General features: G+C 43.1%; 1 pseudogene across 1 annotated transcript; it reads left to right on the forward strand.

The window, feature by feature from the left end:
- Nucleotides 1-5,166: 5,166 nt before the first annotated feature.
- On the forward strand, nucleotides 5,167-5,694 carry LOC310794035 (ADP-ribosylation factor 6 pseudogene; annotated as a pseudogene). The gene has a single exon. The product of its transcript is annotated as an ADP-ribosylation factor 6 pseudogene (transcript).
- Nucleotides 5,695-6,717: the final 1,023 nt, after the last annotated feature.

Raw genomic sequence — 6,717 nt, forward strand, 5'->3', positions numbered from 1 at the left:
CGGAGAAGGCATGGTGAAGTGACACTCACCTCGCTCCGACTTATAGGTTACTCAGCTCCTGCAGCCTCACTGACGCTGTGCCCCTGTCTGTGAAAAGCGTCCTGTCCAGTCGCACCTTCGCAAACAGATGCGGGATTCCCTCAATCCTGTACCCAATCTCAGACACTGATTGTGCAGAAAAATCGCACACCAGCTATTTCTGTCTGTGTTTGTTTGTTGTTGCTCCATGAGGGTTACAGAGCGCCCCATGCAGGAGGCTGTTTCACCAGCCGGGGTCTGGGAGGAGGGAGGGGGAGAACGCTCTGCGCCCCGCTGCAGCTCTGCGCTCGAGAGGAAAACTTTTGCACAACTTTTGACAACAATCACGAAAAGGGGAGAAACGAAAATCAAAAAGGGACCTCATGGCGGTCTATATGGCAAGCTGGACAAGGGCATAACGTGGAGAAATCTGGCATTGTGTTACTCCAGAGCGGGGGGGTTTGTCCTATTGTGCTGTGCTGCGGCAACCAGCCTCACGTCACTAGGCTCTCCTAACGATAGTTAGACAAGCCACACACACACATGGGAGAAAAATAATTCAATTTCTAGTTCGCCACTGAATGGCCAAATTGATATAACTTTCAACCATTTTGAGCAACGCTGTTTCCATACAGGCCACCAGCGTTGGCTAGTTGTTGATATTTATAAAGATATTGCAGCTCTCATATAAATTATTTTCGAGGCGGTGGGCAAACTGTAATGGCGTCGATTTCCGGAAAAAAAATCCTGAGCTGAGCACAGCCAAAGAGTATAGTATAGTATAGTATGTGAACTACAGGAAATTGAAAACGAGATTCATTTCTTGGTCTACTGTACTGCTTATGATGAGGCAAGGGTCGTACTTTTTAGTAAAATGTCTTCAATTTATGTTGACTTTTTTGAGTTGGACGACTACGAGAAACTTGAGTTATGTTTTAAAAAAGGTATCTTTCTCACTGCAAACTTTATCTGCCAGGCTTGGGAGCAAAGACAAAACATTTTGTTTGGAGAATGATGTACCGATCTGTTTCTGTGGGTCTGTGTTGTTGCTCCGCGTCTTATGTTGTTTTGAATGTATTGGTGCTGTGATGTTTTAATTTTAATGTTTTATACATTGTTCTTACTGCTGTATTCTCTGTGTCCTGTAAGCCCATGTGGGCTGGACACAGCAATGTGTATGACACCTTAATAGATAAATCAATCAATCAATCAATCAATCATATAGACAAGAGGATCCGTCATTTCTTGGTTTTTCCCATAGGTTTTTTCAAATCAAGCAGCATGCCGTTTTGTTCCATATCTGGGTGGTAAGTCCCCCTTTAAGTAAATAACATGTGTACGTTCCCCACTTTTCCCAGTAGTGATAATAGTCATAGCTGACTGATGTTCTGCAACTGGCAGACCAAGGAACTGCCCAAATGTCAAAAGACAAGCACAGCTGTTCTTACAGCCGTTTGACCGCCAGGTCTCCAGGCCTCGATGTGCTCTTGTTTAACATTTCCCCAAACAATTAACACTTTGTTTTTCATCATCATTATCTGCTGCATGACAGACAGCAATCTGCTCTTTATTAGCGACACATGCACGTCGCACGTGCACGCATGCACACACACACACACACACACACACACACACACACACACGCACACACACGCACACACACGCATGCAAAGTGAAACATATGATCGCACACAGAACAGTAATACAGTTTATGACAAGCAGGTTACAAAGCTCAGTGTTTTTTAATATATATATATTTTAAATAGAACAATAAAGGAACAAGACAAACAGGCTCAAACACAGGAAAAGAAAGAAAAAAAATCATACATCATTGACATTTGGCATTGTAACGTGGTGCTACCAGCTGCAAAAGGTGCTTATGTGCTTGTGAGAGACATTACGTATAGGATCCCACCAAAGGGCTCCACAGGAAACTGACCAGGCAAGCTGTCCATCTTTTAATAACATTTAATAACAAGCAAGTATGACATTATCTGCTAGTACATCTGTGGGACATTCAACCAGAGAAATGAACACAACAGTACAGAGCAGAATGCTCAGCTCAATTAATAGAAACTGCACCACACCAAGGCATCTGTTACATTAAGTAAACTGCTCTTCAAATTTACTTCTGAAGTTATGAAGAATGCAGGCTTTATTTGGAGATGCAGCCGTGTTCCAGAACAGTTGTCCTAAAGAGGAGAAGAAAAATGGCTGGAGCTGCATGGTGCAAAATGACTCTTTAGAACTGAAAGAAGGAGAAAAAAGCTGCTACTTTTCTCTGCTTGAGGCAACAAAGTGGACTTCAAGTCCCGCCCTCTTCCTCAGTTGGTCAGGTTCCTGCCTTGTCACTCATCTTGACACACATTTTGACTATGAGCTAATGTACTTGTGCAGATTCTCAGCCCTGCCAGCAATGTCTCCTCTGACCCTGATAGCACCATATATCACAGGTGTTGTCACTGACATAGTCCGTCTTTCTCTTTCTGTTTAGTGCAGTTATAACTATATAACTTATAACTTCCACGTGCACCTCAGTTATAACTATATAACTTATCACTTCCACGTGCACCTCATTATAACTATATAACTTATAACTTCCACATGCACCTCATTGACACTGGATCCACGCAGCGCTTCTCTCTTCATTTACTTTTAAAAAACGGAATGATTTCTCTCTAGGCCTATTTTACAATGATGACATCATTTAGGTGACTACAATCATTAGGTCTGCTTTTGAGTTTGATCATTGGGCCTCCTTTGATCAGTTTCAGACAAATTATGGAACATTCTGCAATATTCCATGTTTACAGTTTATTCCATTTGTATTACCAAATTCCATGATTCCGTCTGTTTTTTCTGCATTGTGGAAATCATATCATACCAATTGCCCATGTCACACGGCAGCAAACAGTAGACTATATATCCATGTACACCCCCGCAAATGTCCATCATTGAAAAACATCATTGAAAAGTCAATTTCAGGCATGACCACACAGGGTTACATATAGACATAGACTTGTATTATATACTGTAGTTACTGTTATTTTACAGTAATGTGGAATAGGGCCTTTGCAGCTTAAAAATGTGTATATCTAAATTTAAACATAGCCTATACTACAGTAATAGCTACATTTCTCTATCGCTATTTTTCTCATTGACTTTGACACAATAATACCTCTCCAACACACCTGCACCTTAGAGTTTATGGATGTGCAAATATCTCTTCATAATAAGACACATAACAATGAATGGGGTTATATATACATACTGTATGTGTTTTTGTGTGCATGTGTGTGTGCGTGCGCATACAAGCGTATTCGTGTGTGTGTGTGTGTGTGTGTGTGTGTGTATGTGTTTTTGTGCAGTTAAGCGCACTAGCATTGCATTGTGAAAGAGTGATTGTGAAGCGATCTATGTGATGAATGCACGCATTCCAACCAGATGTCTACGATATAAATCAAGCATGCTATTACACTGAACGTGATGAATGACACATCACACTTAGAAATGCAGATCTGCACAAAATGTCTTCATATCTGTGAGAAAGAGTGAGTCAGAGAGAGAGAGGGGGAGAGAGAGAGAGAGGGGAGAGAGAGAGAGAGGGGGGAGAGAGAGAGAGAGAGAAATAAAGAGTGAGTCAGAGAGAGATGGGGGGGAGAGAGAGAGAGAGAGAGAGAGTCAGAGAGAGAGAGAGGGGGGAGAGAGAGATAGAGAGAGATAAAGAGTGAGTCAGAGAGAGAGAGAGAGAGATAAAGAGTGAGTCAGAGAGAGAGAGAGAGTCAGAGAGAGAGAGGGGGGGGGAGAGAGTGAGAGAGATAAAGAGTGAGTCAGAGAGAGAGAGAGTCAGAGAGAGAGAGGGGGGGAGAGAGAGAGAGAGAGATAAAGAGTGAGTCAGAGAGAAAGAGGGGGGAGAGAGGTATAGGTACTACTAAAGAAAGCAAACATGCATATAACGAAACTGGAGTTATAAAGCAGGTGTGTTGTAAAGATCATTTTCCAAGCTGTATTTGATCTTCATGTGAAAGTGAAGTGGCAGTCAGACAATGGTAGAAAAGATCTTTGGCAGATGAGTAGGATGAGGATTATATGTATTTCCTCTTCCACTCATTATGGGCGTCTAAAACTATTTCTCCTTCTTCTGGAAATGGATAGAGACGCGTTTGTTCCCTCAGTCGAAAAAACGACACTGGTCCAATGAGCGACCAGGGGGGTTGATGATTAGCCAATCAGCATCAGTACAGCAGAATGGGCGGGGCTAACACCATTGTCAAGCTGTTTCCCGTTGTCAAGCGCGCCGAGGAATAATATCAACAATGGCGGCCGCCAGAGATCAGATATGCAGCTACTGTATGAGGCTGTTTTAAACCAATTAAAAGACCTACTTACTTTGAAATCTGAACAGCCCTCTGCTGGTTTTTTTGCATTCTCTCCACTGGATTAACTAGTGTTAGAATCAGGCCGATGCGCAGGGGCGGCACCAAACTGTACCTTTTTACCTAAGCAACCCCAAGGCTTTCATTTGAAAATCTGGAAATTATATATTCAAATATCTATTTAAAAAAAAAAAAATTATACTTTCAAAGATAGAATTTATGTTTGTACTTAAAATCGATAAAGATAGATACATTTTCTGTTGAAACTGTTCTCACGGTGTCTTTTTGTCACAAACATGAGCAAACTTCTTTGTTTCACCATAGTTAGTCCATACTTAGCAGCACTGTCTGTACCAGATACATACCAGCAACAGCAGTGAGGATGGATGACATCACAATTGCTCGAGTGACATCACTGATGACATCACTCACTGATCAGTTTTTTATCACTGGTGAACACACTGATAATGTCATAATGACAATGTCCAGTGAACTGATGATGTCACTTATGCATATACATTGTGACATCATCAGGAGGGGACAGGAGAGGGTGAGAGGTTACAGAATGTAGGGATGGATCAATCCAGAAGGAGGATCACTGATGATGTCATAGACATTGTGACATCATCAGTGATGTCATAACTCCTTCCCTGTTGAGGTTATAAATTGGACGATGCATGCTCATAGCCCAGCCAATAAAGCCTGTACCTGCAGCAACAACATAGTGCATCTACCGGATGCTCAAGCCACCGAGTCCAATACAGCCAGAAAGATGGGCAAAATGGTCTCCAAGATTTTTGGCAACAAGAAGATGAGGATATTGATGCTTGGTCTCGATGCTGCAGGCAAAACCACCATCCTCTACAAGCTGAAGCTGGGACAGTCGGTCACCACCCTCCCCACTGTGGGCTTCAACGTGGAGACCGTCACCTATAAGAACGTGAAGCTGGACATGTGGGACGTGGGAGGACAGGAGAAGATCCGTGCCCTCTGGAGACATTACTACACAGGCACTCAGGGCCTGATCTTCGTGGTGGACTGTGCCGACAGGGACAGGATAGATGAGGCCAGGAAGGAGCTCCACCGCATCATCAATGACCAGGAGATGAGAGATGCCATCATACTGATCTTCGCCAACAAACAAGACCAACCAGATGCCATGAAACCCCCCGAGATCCAGGAGAAATTAGGCCTGACTCGCATCCAAGAGAGGACTTGGTACCTTCAGCCCTCGTGTGCCACAACAGGGGATGGACTGTATGAGGGCCTGAGCTGGCTTACCTCCAATTACAAAGCTTAATGTTCCTCCTCTACCACTGATGTTTTGTGGGCTACAAGCTCAAAGAAGCAACATGAGGGGGGAAGAAGTCATATCACATCCTCTCTCTGTTGAATTAGTCTGACTCACTGGAAGCAGGCTGCGGGGATAAGCTCTACTGGTGCCGACCATTTCAGTCGGAGTGAAGGGAAATCTGCTTGGTACTTTCGGTGGATGGTTGTAAAGGTAACAGAGCCTTTTTCCCGCTATACCAGTGTGTGAGTAAGAGCAGCCAGACTCCTGTGTGAAATGGAGATAGTCTGGCAAGCCAGACTAAGTACTGTATATATATATATATATATTGAAGAGAGGAGCAATTACAGTATATTCTGTTTTTGTTTTGTTTCTCTTTTCTTTTTGGGATAGTCTATAAAGATGGATGTATTAAAGAGCTGGATACACTATTGAACATGGCTGCCCATTCATTTGAATGTAAGCTGCTCACCGGTGCATAGGCTGGCCAAATCCATAACACTAAAAAGAACGACACTATCACAATACATTGTCAACGATAACGATGGTATCACGGTGCAACGATTCTATATATTGCAAGACAACTTATGATACATCATGATATCGGTGCAACTGAATTAGAAAGAAATACCTATAAAAATGCACACAAAAAACACCTCCTGCCTATAAATGCTTGCGTCTTAGGGTAATATTCAGCTGGGGGGCAGGGATGTGAAAATAATTCCATGTAATGTCAAGGGGCTCGAGAAAGAGAGAGAGGTTTTCAGGCACCTTAAATCTGCAGATGTGCTTCTTTTGCAGGAAACCAACACAACACAAGCTGAGGTGCAGCTTTTATTCCCGTTTTCGGATCCCTAAAGAACCAGCAGACTGCTATTGTCCCCCAGGCTCTTTACAGCGGTAAAGAACCAGCAGACTGCTATTGTCCCCCAGGCTCTTTACAGCGGTAAAGAACCAGCAGACTGCTATTGTCCCCCAGGCTCTTTACAGCGGTAAAGAACCAGCAGACTGCTATTGTCCCCCAGGCTCTTT

Source organism: Poromitra crassiceps, assembly GCF_964638095.1.
Source record: "Poromitra crassiceps genome assembly, chromosome: 19".
NCBI classification, from domain to species: Eukaryota; Metazoa; Chordata; class Actinopteri; order Beryciformes; family Melamphaidae; genus Poromitra; species Poromitra crassiceps.